Raw genomic sequence first — 15,666 nt, forward strand, 5'->3', positions numbered from 1 at the left:
TATATATATATATATATATATATATACACACCGGTATATATGATTACAGTCATGGCCATAAATGTTGGCACCCCTGAAATTTTTCAAGAAAATGAAGCATTTCTCACAGAAAAGGATTGCGGTAGCACAGGTTTTTCTATACAAATGTTTATTTCCTTTGTGTGTATAGGAACTAAACAAAAAATGGAGGAAAAAAGCAAATTGGACATAGTGGCCCACATTTATCATTGTAGTGTAAGTGAAGCATTTTTTTACACCTGTTTTTGTGTGCTGATAATTTGTAGGAGCACCAAATTTATTAAATGGTCAAAGAGCATTTGATAAATTTTGTGCAGGTCATATTTTCTGAAATTTCTGTCTTCACATACACCAAAAAGCTAAGCTAAGTCTGGGCTGGTGTAGTTTTAGAGACTTTTCAGTGGCTCTGCAACTTTTTTGCTCCTTTTCACAAAAAGGCACTGTTGATAAAACCTTTCCCTATCATGTGTATTGCCAAAATCAGTGGATTGCAACTCAAAATCAGCAGAAATATGTAAACAAAAAGGCAAAAAAAAGGCGCAAAAAACCCTGCTTGCTCCTTTTTTTGCCCCTTTTAGACACAAAAAAAAGTCTAAAGACAATGATAAATGTGGGCCAATGTCAAACCAAACTCCAAAAATTCTCTGGACAAAATTATTGGCACCCTTAAAGGGGTATTCCGGCCCTGAGACATCTTATCCCCTATCCAAAGGATAGGGATAAGATGTCTCTCCGCAGGGATGGCCTCTGCCTCCATGTGACGTCACCCCCCGCTATGCAAGTCTATGGTAGTGGGCGTGATGGCCGTCACGCCCCCTCCCATAGACTTGCATAGCAGGGCCAGGGGGTGACGTCACACAGGGGCGGAGTCGTGACGTCACGATTCTCCGGCCCCGTGGTCGCCACCCTGCTGTTTGGGAGCTGGCACCGCGGTGTGCAGCTCAAACAGGTGGGTGGCGAATGCAAGATTGTGGGGGTCCCCAGCGGCGGGACCCCCGCAGTGAGACATCTTATCCCCTATCATTTGGATGGGGGATAAGATGTCTCATGGCTGGAGTACCCCATTAACTTAATATTTGGTTTCACACACTTTGAAAATAATAACTGAAATCAGTTGCTTCCTATAACCATCAATAAGCTTCTTCAACCTCTCAGCCGGAATGTTGGACCACTCTTCCTTTGCAAATTGCTCCAGGTCTCTCTTATTGGAAGGGTGCCTTCCCAGAAGCAATTTTAAGATCTCTCCACAGGAGTTCAATGGGATTTAGATCTGGACTCATTGCTGGCCACTTCAGAACTCTCCAGCGCTTTGTTGCCATCCATTTCTGGGTGCTTTTTGACATACGTTTGGGGTCATTGTCCTGCTGGAAGACCCAAGATCTCGGACGCAAACCCAGCTTTCTGACACTGGGCTGTACCATGCGACCCAAAATCCGTTAGTAATCCTCAGATTTCATGATGCTTTGCACACATTCAAGGCACCCAGTGCCAGAGGCAGCAACACAACCCCAAAACATCATTGAACCTCCATCATATTTCACTGTAGGTACTGTGTTCTTTTCCTTGTAGGCCTCATACCATTTTCGGTAAACAGTAAAATGATGTGCTTTACCAAAAAGCTCCATCTGTCCACAAAACATTTTCCCAAAAGGATTTTGGCTTACTCAAGTTCATTTTGGCAAAAGGTTGTCTTGCTTTTTTATGTCTCTGTGTAAGCAGTGGGGTCCTCCTGCGTCTCCGGCCATAGCGTTTAATTTCTTTTAGATGTTGACGGATAGTTTGCGTTGACACTGATGCTCCCTGGGCCTGCAAGACAGCTTGAATATCTTTGGAACTTGTTTGGGGCTGCTTATCCACCATCCGGACTATCCTGCGGTGACACCTTTCATCAATGTTTCTATTCCGTCCACACCCAGGGAGATTAGCTACAGTGCCATGGGTTGCAAACTTCTTTATAATGTTGCGCATTGTGGACAAAGTCAAATCTAGATCTTTGGAGATGGGCTTGTATCCTTGAGATTGTTGATAGTTCTCTTCTCCTCTTTCTGTTGTCCATGCTTAGTGTGGCACACACAGACACACAATGCAAAGACTAAGTGAACTTTTCTCCTTTTAATCTGCTTTCAGGTGTGATTTTTATATTGCCCAAATCTGTTACTTGCCCCAGGTGAGTTTAAAGGAGCATCACATGCTTGAAACAATCTTATTTCTCCATAATTTTGAAAGGGTGCCAAAAATTTTGTCCAGACCATTTTTGGAGTTTGGTGTGACATTATGTCAATTTGCATTTTTTTCCTCCCTTTTTTGGTTTAGTTCCAATAGACACAAAGGGAACAAACATGTGTATAGCAAAACATGTGTTACTGCAATCCTTTTCTGTGAGAAATAAAAAATTTCAGGGGTGCCAACATTTATGGCTATGACTGTAGATAGATAGATAGATAGATAGATAGATAGAAAATCTAATGGCGCAGCACTCAAATAGATAAAGTGCATTTATTCAATCATGTCTCTATACAGCAACGATTCTGTTCCTATGGAGCCATTTTCAAGCTTAGCGATACATACATCATGAGGGGTATAAATACCCAACAAAAATGCAATTGTGCAATCATGACAAAACAAGTGGATCCAATCTCAATCACTATACAATTAAATAAAAGAATTGAAAAATATACGTTATACTTGTAAATACATATTTTTTGTGCTATATGGTAAGGTGCATATAATAGTGCAAATGTGCATTTAATAAAAGTGCTTTAGAAAACATAACTACACATGGTATATGAAACCAAAATCATAAACCATTTCTCATTACATATTAATTAGAGATGAACGAAGTAACAGTAATTTGATTGTTCATGAACTTCTCGGCTCGGCAGTTGATGACTTTAGCCTGCATAAATTAGTTCAGCTTTCAGGTGCTCTGGTGGGCTGGAAAAGGTGGATACAGTCCTAGGAGAGAGTCTACAGCCCACCGGAGCACCTGAAAGCTGAACTAATTTATGCAGGCTAAAGTCAGCAAAGGCCGAGCCGCGAGGTTGATAACGAATCGAATCACTGTAACTTCGCTCATCTCTAATATTAATTATAAACACATGATTACAATGTATATATAAAACTAATAGGGGAAGATGCTGCTTACCAGCTCTGTGAGCCTAACATGGCGCCACAAGCGTGGGATAAAATCCAGTGCGCATGCGTACAAATGCGTGATTACTTGTGTGTAGTCATGTGACAGAGTATTATGGCCAAAGTCTCGCGATATCTCGCAGCACGCAATCTCTCCCCTCCGACACACGTCATATTACTATGATCGCGAGCTCCAGCAGTAAAGATCTGGCGGCCCCAATCAAGTGACCCGGCTAAAGTCACCTGATCACTTACGACAATACTCTATCATGTGATATCTTACCAGAAGACTGCTGGCGCCTGGCGCTATATTACCTATCACCAGTCAATCTGGAAAAAAAAAATATATAAGTGTAATAAATTATGGAACAAAAGGAGAATGGCAATAGACCAATTAACTATATATATATATATATATATATATATATATATATATATATATATATACCAAAATATAACAGAAAAAAAGAAAAAAAAGAAGAAAGAAAAAAAGAGAAAAAGGGGGGAAAAGGGAGAAAATGAAAAAAAAGGAATTATACTAAAGTTAAATTAAAAAAATAAACTAAAAAATATTATGTTGAAATAATAAACTAAAAAAAATAAAACTAAAAATTATATATATATATATATATATATATATATATATTATGTGTAAAATGAAAAAATATACTAAAAAAGATAATAATATAATATAAAAATAAAGAAATAAAATAATATATAAATTAATAAAATAAATATAAGTGAAAAAAATTAAGTAAAAAAAAGTTAAAAATAATAAGTAAATAAATAAATAAATATTCCACCCCCATTCCACAGAGGGACAGAAAACCACTCCTCCAGGTTTATGGTTGGAAAGGATTTGTGTCATGGAGGATCGCAGAGGCTAAGCTGCGTGAGTCTCAAGCCACCCCAGATCCACCCTCACCCAGGACTACGAGGGACGCCCGCTTATTTCAGCAGCGCTTGCTCCATAAATTAAATTAACTAGTGTGGCATTGGGGATAAAGCACAACTTAAAGAAATTAAACTAAAAAATAAAACTGAAAACGTTTTTTTTTTAAATATATAAATTTTTTTTAAATAATGGGAAAAAAATTATAATAATATAATGATATAGTATTATAGTGAATTAAATAATTAATAATATAATAAAATAAATAAAGAAAATGTATTTAAAAACAAATACAAGTACAGAAGAAAGTATATACATTTTACGGTCCATTATAAATGCCGTCTCCCTTTACCCAACCATAAATGTGCATATGTGTGACCACAAAATGGATTAACAAAATAGTGTTTCAAAATTTTATAAATGTGCATATTTCAAACCTATAAAAAAAACAAATAAATAAAATATATAAAAAAAAAAAAAAAACAGCTACATAGCGAGTGGGGCATCATTCTCCAGCAAATTCTTCCGGATGAGAAATCTATAAAATAAACGAAGACACAACAAAATTATTACCAAATTTAAGCTATATACAATATTATACAATGTATGTATCCACCATTAGCCGATAACCAAAGTAACAAAACACGAGGGACATTCAATAGGAGGCCCACCTCTCAATCCAACCCAATTGATCATATTAAATTCAATATTGAGCCCATAGGGGCGCAGAGTATTAAGTTCATGTATCCACCTTAACTCCCGTCTCCTAAGTAACGCCAAATGATCCACACCTCTAAGCGGAATAGTTACCTGATCTATTGCCATAAATTTTATTTCTCTCTCTCTGTATGTTTAAATTCAACACAGTGTTTAGAAACAGGCAAATCCAGCGTGCCCTTCCTAATGCTGTATCTATGATTGCTTATTCTTATCTTTAACCCCTTAAGAACCACAGGTTTTTCCATTTTTGCACTTTCGTTTTTTCCTCCTCACCTTTTAAAAATCATAACGCTGCCAATTTTGCACCTAAAAATCCATATGATGGCTTATTTTTTGCACCACCAATTCTACTTTAAAGTGACATCAGTCATTTTACCCAAAAATCTACGGCAAAATGGGAAAAAAATCATTGTGCGATGAAATTGAAGAAAAAACGCCATTTTGTAACTTTTGGGGGCTTCCGTTTCTACGCAGTACATTTTTCAGTAAAAATGACACCTTCTCTTTATTCTGTAGGTCCATACAATTAGAATGAGACCCTACTTATATAGGTTTGATTTTATCGTATGAAAAAATCATAACTACATGCAGGAATATTTATATGTTTAAAATTGTCCTCTTCTGACCCCTATAACTTTTTTATTTTACTGCGTACAGGGCGGTATGAGGGCTCATTTTTTGCGCCGTGATCTGAAGTTTTTAGCGGTACCATTTTTGTATTGAGCAGACTTTTTGATCGCATTTTATTCATTTTTTTAATGGTATAAAAAGTGACCAAAATACGCTATTTTGGAATTTGGAATTTTTTTTGCATGCACGCCATTGGCCGTGTGGTCTAATTAATGATATATTTTTATAGTTCGGAAATTTACGTACGCAGCAATACCACATATGTTTATATTTATTTTAATTTACATGTTTTTTTTTTATGGGAAAAGGGGGGTGATTTGGACTTTCATCCCTAAAAGGGTTAAATGGCTTTTATTAACTTTGTTTCACACTTTTTTTTTTGTAGTGTTATAGCTCCCATAGGGGGCTATAACACTGCACACACTGATCTTATACACTGTTCACTGCAAAGCCATAACTTTGCATTGATCAGTGTTATCGGCGGTCGATTGCTCAAGCCTGCATCTCAGGCTTGGAGCAATCAATCGCCGAAGGGACATGCCGGAGTAAGGTAAGAGGACCTCTGCTCGCATCCCAGCTGCCACGCGCTATTATCCCCGGGTCCCAGCTTCCCGGGACCGACCCAATATGACCGCGTAACCCTGCGTTATATCGCGGGAGCCAACCAAGGACATAAATATACGTCCTTGGTCGTTAAGGGGTTAAACTACACGTTTGACCCACATAAAGTTTTTTACATGGACACATTAAAACATAGACAACCCATGTGGAATCACACATTCAATATTGTTTGAGATTATACACTTGGGTATTAGGGTGTACAAATTGAGAACCTTTTATCATCAAAGGGCAATTTATGCATGAGAGACAAGGAAAGGAACCCAATCTGCGTGTGGTCAAGAATGTCTGCCTTTCCCTAGTCTCTGTTTCAATCTCAGTGTGTACTAACCTATCTTTTAAATTCCTAGTTCTTCTCTAGGACTTTAGTGGATTAATAGAAAATTCCTTTACTGTGGGGAAACTATTTTTTGAGATAGGCCAATACTTATTTAGAATCCTGGAGATAGCATTACTATGTTGATTATAAACCGAAGTAAATGGAATCCTGTTCTGAATCTTTTTATCTTTTTTTATCAAAGTAGATGCCCTATCCGTACCTTCAACTCTCTCTGTGGTATGGATACCTCTGGCCTGAACATTTTTTGTCATATTATCCAAGGCTGTCTTCAAAGCCACATCTTCGTCAACCACCCGTCTCGCTCTAAGCATTTGGCTAAATGGTAGAGCATTAACCATCTTTTTTGGGTAATAAAGAGTATTCTTCTCTGTAGGTTTAACATATAGCATGGTATGCAATTGTGTACCCTCTTTAATTACAAGTACATCCAAAAAATTAATACTGGTGGTGAATTCACTCATAGTGAAACCTATGTCCGTATCAATACCATTAAGGAACACATCAAATTCCTGTAATTGTCTGAAATGGTGGGATCTAAAGATGACATCCTCCTCCAGTAAAGTCACAAATAAATTAGTGTACATTGGCTCCACATTTGTCTCCATAGCGGTCCCAATGAACTGTAAATGAAATGTATTTTCAAACAAAAAATAATTATTAGTAAGAATCATTTCTAGAAGTTGTAACATAAAATTTGGGCCGCTATGGGGAATTCTGAGGACGATTCTGCACGAGTAACTGCTGAAATTCCCTTAGAGACTAATGGGCGTAAACAAACTTGTGATGTCGAAGGACACCAGACATGTATGTTCAAAAATCTGAGTATCTTTGATTTTCAGAAGAAAATCATTCGTATCCTGAATATATAAAAATGTACGAAAAACAAAGGGCCTAAGGATTCTATCTAGAAAAATGGATGCATTGCTAAATAGGGCCCCTCGCCCAGAGACTATTGGGCGCTCGGGAGGTTGTGTTAGAGATTCATGAATTTTCGGTAAAATATATATTACTGGTGTCTTAGGATATTTACAATTAGAAATTGTCTTAGTTCCTCATCTATAATACAATCCGAAAATGCTTGTTCTACAATATTAGTTAAAGGTGTACTCCGCTCCCCAGCGTTTGGAACAAACTGTTCCGAACACTAGAGACGGCGTCGGGAGCTCGTGGCGTCATAGCCCCACCCCCTCATAAATTCACGCCCCGCCCCCTCAATGCAAGTTTATGGGAGGGGGCGTGACAGTTGTCACGCCCCCTCCCAAAGACTTGCATTGAGGGGGGGTGTGATGTCATGAGGGGGTGAGGCTATGACTTCACTAGCTCCCGGCACCAGCTTCAGCATTCGGAACAGTTTGTTCCAAACGCTGGTGAGCGTAGTGCAACGTTTACTAATATTGTAGAACAGGCATTTTTGAATTGAGCAGCGGAGTACCCCTATAACTTAATCAAAATTTCTTGTTTAGGGTCCCTTTCTAACTGCCTAAGCATTCACTGTCTGTAATCGGATGTATTCATAACCACGACCACACCACCTTTGTCCACCGGTTTGATGGTAAGGTTGTGATTATTCATCAACATATCCAATGCTATTTTCTCATTTTTAGTCAAATTATGTATACTACCCTTGTTATAAGAACTCTCTGTCCTAAGATGTTCAAAATTATGTTGGACCAAAGACATGCATGTTTCAAAAGGGTGGGAAGTTAATGCCAGATTGAATGTGCTCTTATTGTATAGACGATAATATTTTAGATGTAACATATTGTGATCCCTAGTACCTATATAGCTATTCATATTTTCTTGTGTATCAAACCAAATTTTCAACTTGATCCTTCTAAAAAAGATCTGTAGGTCCTCTTCTAAGCTAAACCAATCAACCGTAGCTATAGGGTAATATGACAACCCCTTAGCCAACAAAGAAATTTCACAATCAGATAAATTATAGGAGGACATATTTACCACTGTATCATGACAGTTTATGTTTTCTTAATTCCGTTGACGACAGTTTTTTCCGGCTATGGTGTCTTCTTCTGCCACCTCTTCTTGTTAGTTTTCTGTAGGGATGTTCTCCTAACAAAAACTTAGAACTAGATGGAGAAATATCATTATTATTATCAGAAGGACTTTTGTTCTTTTTGTCCCGCCATGGGGTAACACCAGAATTATCCACATTATTGGAGTAAGACTTATTCCAATCATAAACTCTATTCCCTGAACCACTTCTTCTTAAAGGGGTTATCCACCATAAGGTAATTTTAGTACGTACTTGCCAGACAGTAATGGACATGCTTAGGAAGGATATGCACTTGTCTTGGGGCTCATGTTGTGAGATTACCATAATACTATGGCTAGCTTTTTGTGAACTGGTATTTCCTGTTTGAGTTTTCTTTTTTGCCTACAAATTCCATAATTCCATTTTGCTCCCTCCCACACATGAGCCACCCACCCATTAAAACATAAATTAGCTGCATCCATTCAAAAGACCTGTGGTTTTCAATCAGGGTGCCTACAGCTGTGGCATTAATTGCAGTTTGATCTCTCTCCCACCAAGCGATCGCTCCACCCATTGAAGCAGATAGGCTCCGTGTCATGAGCTGACTAGTGAGTCAGGTCTCGGCCACATTGCAACCGGGGAAAAATCTGATTTGGCTTCATTGGTGCTCTCAATGGGATTTGGATCCCCTACAAACATCTTTGTCAAACATTTTGAACTTTCTAGCGGCATCTTTTGACGCCGGTAAAGCTTATAGAACTATTAATTTATATCGATCTGCTATTTCAGCTGGACATTCTCTTATCGATTCCATACCGGCTGGTAGACACCCTCTAGTTTGTAAACTTTTAAAAGGCATCCGCTTCCGTCATCCTCCCTTACCTAGATATAATTCTACATGGGATGTTAATATGCTTTTGAATCCTTTTCTTTCTTGGGAAGATAAAGATTCTTTACCTCTTAAATTACTTTCTTTCAAACTTACCGTTCTCTTATGCCTTATATCCATCCATCTGATGTCAGAGCTCTTGACATTTCAAGATGTCAATATTCCCCTGAGGGAGTGATTTTCACAATTTATCGCCGCACAAAAACGAACTTACATTCTGTTTTCTACCCTTCCTTTCCTCATCAACACAAACTATGTGTAGTTCGTTGTTTACAATCCTATGGAACAAAAACTGCCTCTTTACGCTCTGTTTCGTCTTCTCAACTTTTAATTTCTTTCTGTAAACCTCACAAACCAGTTTCCTCTTCTACCTTGGCTCGTTGGGTTAAACTAACTATGTCTATGGCTGGCATTGATACCTCTAATTTTTGTGCTCATTCAACTAGAGGAGCAATGTCCACTATATTATTTCAATCTGGCGCTTCTCTTTCAGATATTCTTAAGGCTGCTAACTGGTCTTCAGAATCCACTTTTAAAGCTTTTTATTTCAAACCTGATTCCCATGTATCTATGGTACTTGTATAATAAGAATGTGTAATTTAACTTTATATATTCTTTTATTCATTTTAAGCTTTAAACTAGCATAATAGGAGCATCGTGTATGTATATAAAATTGAAGATTTTCCTACCCTTGGTGAAGGAAAATGTAGATTTTATTAAAGACAAGATGTGAGTATTATCCCTCCCATTGTACACATCCCTGTAACATTGTTGTATCATTTGTTTTCTTTCAGCCTCCTAAAACGATCTCTTCCAGGAATATATCTACTTATCTACTCAAGTTCACTTTCTATTAAAATTATATTCAAGTTGAATTCTTAGAAGAAATGTTATCTTCCGTTGCAGTCATCCACAGTTCTAGCCATGGAAAAGATTCTTCCAGTTCCAGTTTCTTCAGTGGATTGACTTTTTATTCAGATATTATTAACATTACTCAAAAGAATAAGAAAGATTATTGTCAACAGCAGTTTATATAACCTATCCTGCATCCTGATTGGTTAATATGGATTAGTAGCATGTTAGGCTACACTATACCTGTATTGAACCTGTATTTCAAGTTTTTTCTTTGACATATGTTATTATATTTATTTTACTGCTTAGATCTAAGTAAAAGAAGATAAGCATAATACTCGCGTCTTGTCTCTAATAAAATCTATATTTTCCTTCACCAAGGGTAGGGAAATCTTCAATTATCTAATTATCTCTTTGGAGAAACCCTGTTTAGGTTTGGAGCGCTTGGACTATAGCTATGATATCTGGCTGAGTGGTGCTGCAACTTATTTATATATATATATATATATATATATATATATATATATACAGATATATATATATATATATATATATATATATCCAAGGTAGTAATCCGCAGCACTCCAAGAGTAGGTGCAAAAATAAAGTGCTTTATTCCATACTAATACAAAGCAACGTTTCAGCTGCCATGCAGCCTTTCTCTTTGCTTGAGAAAGGCTGCATGGCAGCTGAAACGTTGCTCTATATTAGTATGGAATAAAGCACTTTATTTTTGCACCTACTCTTGGAGTGCTGCGGATTACTACCTTGGATGTGTGACTGCCTTGACCGGGCTATATCGCCACTGGCACCGCTTTTATTTATCTACCCTTTTGGATGTGCTGCTCATTTGGTATTTTGGAAATATATATATATATATATATATGTATATATATATACAGAGTGGGCCATTTATATGGATACACCTTAATAAAATGGGAATGGCTGGTGATATTAACTTCTTGTTTGTGGCACATTAGTATATGTGAGGGGGGAACTTTTCAACATGGGTGGTGACCATGGTGGCAATTTTGAAGTCTGCCATTTTGAATCCAACTTTTGTTTTTTCAATAGGAAGAGGGTCATGTGACACATCAAACTTATTGGGAATTTCACAAGAAAAACAACGATGTGCTTGGTTTTAATGTAACTTTATTCTTTCATGAGTTATTTACAAGTTTCTGACCACTTATAAAATGTGTTCAATGTGCTGCCCATTGTGTTGGATTGTCAATGCAAACCTCTTCTCCCACTCTCCACTAGTGTTGCTCGCGAATATTCGCAATTCGAATATTCGCGAATATTTGCGAATATAGCACTATATATTCGTAATTACGAATATTCGTTTTTTTTTTTTTCTCACAGTACACATCACAGTGATCACCCCTCTCTGCTTCCAGCTTGTGTGGTGTAAAGAAGGCTCTAATACTACTGTGTGAGACCGGTGTGCGAATTTTCGCATATGCGAACATTTGCATATGCTAATTTTTGCATTTGCGAATTTTCGCTTATGCTAATTTTTGTATATGCTAATTTTCGCATATGCTACTTTTCGCATATGCGAATTTCTCGCATATGTGAAAATAAACGAGACTATTACGAATATGCGAATATTCGCGAATATATTACGAATATTCGTCCATATATTCGCGAATATTCGCGAATTCGAATATAGCCTATGCCGCTCAACACTACTCTCCACACACTGATAGCAACACTGCAGGAGAAATGCTAACACAGGCTTCCAGTATCCGTAGTTTCAGATGCTGCACATCCTGTATATTCACAGCATAGACAATTGCCTTCACATGACCCCAAAGATAAAAGTCTAAGGGGGTCAGATCGGGAGACCTTGGGGGCCATTCAACTGGCCCACGATGACCAATCCACTTTCCAGGAAACTGTTCATCTTGGAATGCTTGGACCTGACACCCATAATGTGGTGGTGCACCATCTTGCTAGAAAAACTCAGGGAACGTGCCAGCTTCAGTGCATAAAGAGGGAAACACATCATCATGTAGCAATTTCGTATATCCAGTGGCCTTGAGGTTTCCATTGATGAAGAATGGCCCCACTATCTTTGTACCCCATATACCACACCATACCATCAATTTTTGTGTTCCAACAATCTTGGAAGGATCTATCCAATGTGGGTTAGTGTCAGACCAATAGCGGTGGTTTTGTTTGTTAACTTTACCATTCACATAAAAGTTTGCCTCATCACTGAACAAAATCTTCTGCGTAAACTGAGGGTCCTGTTCCAATTTTTGTTTTGCCCATTCTACAGCACCTGAATATACGGATACTGGAAGCCTGTGCTAGCATTTCCTCCTGCAGTGTTGCTATCAGTGTGTGAAGAGTGGGAGAAGAGGGTTGCATTGACAATCCAACAGAATGGGCAGCACATTGAACACATTTTATAAGTGGTCAGAAACTTGTAAATAACTGTTGAAAGAATAAAGTTAAAACCAAGCACATCATTGTTTTTCTTGTACATTTCCCAATAATTTTGATGTGTCACATGACCCTCTTCCTATTGAAAAAACTAAAGATGGATTCAAAATGGCCGACTTCAAAATGGCCGCCATGGTCATCACCCATCTTGAAAAGTTTCCCACCTTACATATACTAATGTGCCACAAACAGGAAGTTAATATCACCAACCATTCCCATTTTATTAAGGTGTATCCATATAAATGGCCCACCCTGTATATATATATATATATATATATATATATATATATATATATATATTCTGTATATAATGGCTTATGTGAAGGCACTAATTATAAACATAGTCAGGTAAGTGGGTCTTCTAAAGGAAGAGGTTTTCCTATAGAACTTTTACTGATCATGGTAACCCATTCCCCTATAAGGCTGGGTTCACACCACGTTTTGTTAAATACGGTTCCCGTATATGGCTGGGAGGAGGGGGCGGGGCTTAATCACGGCACTCGCACTTAGCCGTATTCGGAAACTGTATTTAATGCATGTCTATGAGCCGACCGGAGTGATCCGCAGCCTCCGGTCGGCTTCGTTTTCGGTCGTATGCGGTTTCCCAACCGTAGGCAAAAACACGGTCGACCACGTTTTTGCCTGCGGTCGGGAAACCGCATACGGCCAAAAAAGAAGCCGACCGGAGGCTGCGGTTCACTCCGGTCGGCTCATAGACATGCATTAAATACGGTTCCCGAATACGGCTGAGTGCGGGCGCCGCAATTAAGCCCTGCCCCCCTCCTCCCAGCCGTATACGGGAACCGTATTTAACGAAACATGGTGTGAACCCAGCCTTACAGAGAAGTGGACATATGAGTTAATGTGCAGTATCAACACACCCTATATATACTGTACACCGTAATCATTATGTATAAGGTGTTAAACCACTCCTGCACACCTGTCTTTTTTATGGTCTTTCATACTTCCAGGTGACTCTAAGTAAATCCACTTTGAAGTTCTCTGCAAGTTGTCCTAACTTATGTAGGTTTTAACATCTGCCAATGTGTCCAAAGACAGTACTTTTTCCTTTTCCTATCCCACTTTTTTCTTTTACTTATTTCCTGTTAATTCTTAAATGTATTTAATCCTCCCTTCTTTTGCTTGGCTGTTTAAACCGTGTTCCCATAACCTTGCCATTTTTTTTCTCACATTCGTTGCCATGCATTGTGATCATTAAATATTGTTTTGCCATCTGTAACTTTATGGGCATTTTATGTTATTTTTTTTACAATCTTGATAACTTGTATTGTTGTCAACATCAAAAGCATGTGCAGTCTGGATATTTACTATATGTGATCTTTGTACTTTAACATTTTCAATAAAAAGTGATGAAAGATAAGAAAAACTTATTGCTTTCTCCATGATCCAATCCATTGACAATCATGTAAAATGGGATGTGGGAACTCTTCAAAAAAAAATCTAAAATAAAACTATGTACATTCTTAATGACACAACAGTTTAGTGAAATGTAATTCCTAGTTCGTTCCTATTGGAAAAGACAAGTAAAAAAATACAAGTAATAAACTCAAAAAGCAAATTTCTCAAAGTCAAAAAAGAATCACTGATGTTTTACTATATAACTTTAACATGTTACTGGCTGTTTTGTCATCACAAAAGGGGCATTGGAAGAGATACTTGTCAGCTGAATGAGCATTTGCCAATGAGCTATCTTATGTGTTTCCCAGTATGCCACAATAAAAAAATAAAAAAATAAAATAAAATGCTGGGGCTAATATGAAAAATAGAAGTTACACTTACCTACTCCAGTCCCCTACAGATACAGCTGCAGTTCCTATTTCAGCTCCTTCTGGTCCCCCAGATGCTTATCTCTTTTGCCTGCTTCTGAGATGAGATGTAAAAGCAGGACCTTTCACCTCAGTCAATCACTGGCCACAGCAGTGTCTTGTCTCGACCAGTGACCGGTGGTCGAGACAAGATAACGCTGTGGCCAGTGTTTGGCTAAGCGGAAAGGTCCTGCTTCTAGAACCTGTCTCATAAGCATCTTTTTCTAACTAGACCCAGCATTTTTTTTTTTTTTATTGTGGCACAACAAAATACCTCCTTAAAGGGGTTAGTCGGTTATTAAAAACGTATCCCTTATCACCGGCGTCAGTGCACTACTAACAACAGTTTGTCTAGGAACGTGGAGGCCGGAGTACTCGGTGGAAAGATAAGGGCCCTGTTCTCAAATACCGGGGGAACACAGTGGTTGGATCCCCAGTGATCAGACATTTACGCCCTACCGTGTGGAAAGGAGATACATTTTATTAACTGGATAACCCATTTAAGTTTCTCCTTAGCACTGCCTTTAAGGTTTTCATGCCTTTCTGTCTATTGTTATTGTTACCTCAGAAGTCACCTAAGAACAACATTGACCATAGTAATTATTATATACTTACATTCTTTGCTAGAGGCACAGTCAAATTATATACTTGCATACATTAATAAACTGCATAGTATATAGATGACATTTTATAAATGTACTGTGTCAAGGTGAAAGGATCTGAAAAGAAAAAGATAAATGTTAAAAAAAGCAACAAATCTTGGAAAGTACTTACCGTAATACGTAATTCTTTATGTTTTACATACAATTGACAATACCTCTTACTAAATGTATTTTCACGTACTGAAGTACATGTGCAGATTGCTTTGTGTGGATTTAATGTGGCCACCTTACATGCTGCATAGTGCTTTATAATGCTTTAGATTTGTGAATGAGAGAGTCAGTGTTTTTGAGGATGCTGCTAGTTAATATTTTACTTCTATAAAACCTAAGGCTTTCTAACTTGTTGATCCTTGTAACCAGGATGGAGAACAGTTTGCAAATATTTGGGGAAGGTTCATCATTAACTGGCTCAGGATAAAGCTGTGTGTAGTTTTTTCACATTTACAATTAGAAAAGCCATGTCTGTCGAGAGCACAGTCCGGAACACTTCCTTTTAAGGCCTCATTCACACATTGGAATTTCCGAGTGGAATCTGTCTGAAAAATTCAGAAAAAAATCAGAAAATCTGTTGCAGCAGATGGGAATGTGCTGCACTGGGCACTCGATAATTTCTGTGCCAGAAACATCTGGTGAAGAAATT

The 15,666-nt window shown here is 37.9% G+C and overlaps 1 long non-coding RNA gene across 1 annotated transcript in view; it reads left to right on the top strand.

Moving 5' to 3' along the window:
- The window catches only part of LOC130303149 (uncharacterized), a 70,906-nt gene extending 60,384 nt beyond the window's left edge, over positions 1–10,522 (top strand). The window contains exon 6 of the long non-coding RNA XR_008853272.1: positions 10,027–10,522. This is a non-coding gene — a long non-coding RNA (uncharacterized LOC130303149). The remainder of the gene's footprint in view (positions 1–10,026) is intronic.
- Positions 10,523–15,666: the final 5,144 nt, after the last annotated feature.

The sequence above is a fragment of the Hyla sarda genome, chromosome 1, assembly GCF_029499605.1.
Source record: "Hyla sarda isolate aHylSar1 chromosome 1, aHylSar1.hap1, whole genome shotgun sequence".
NCBI lineage: Eukaryota > Metazoa > Chordata > Amphibia > Anura > Hylidae > Hyla > Hyla sarda.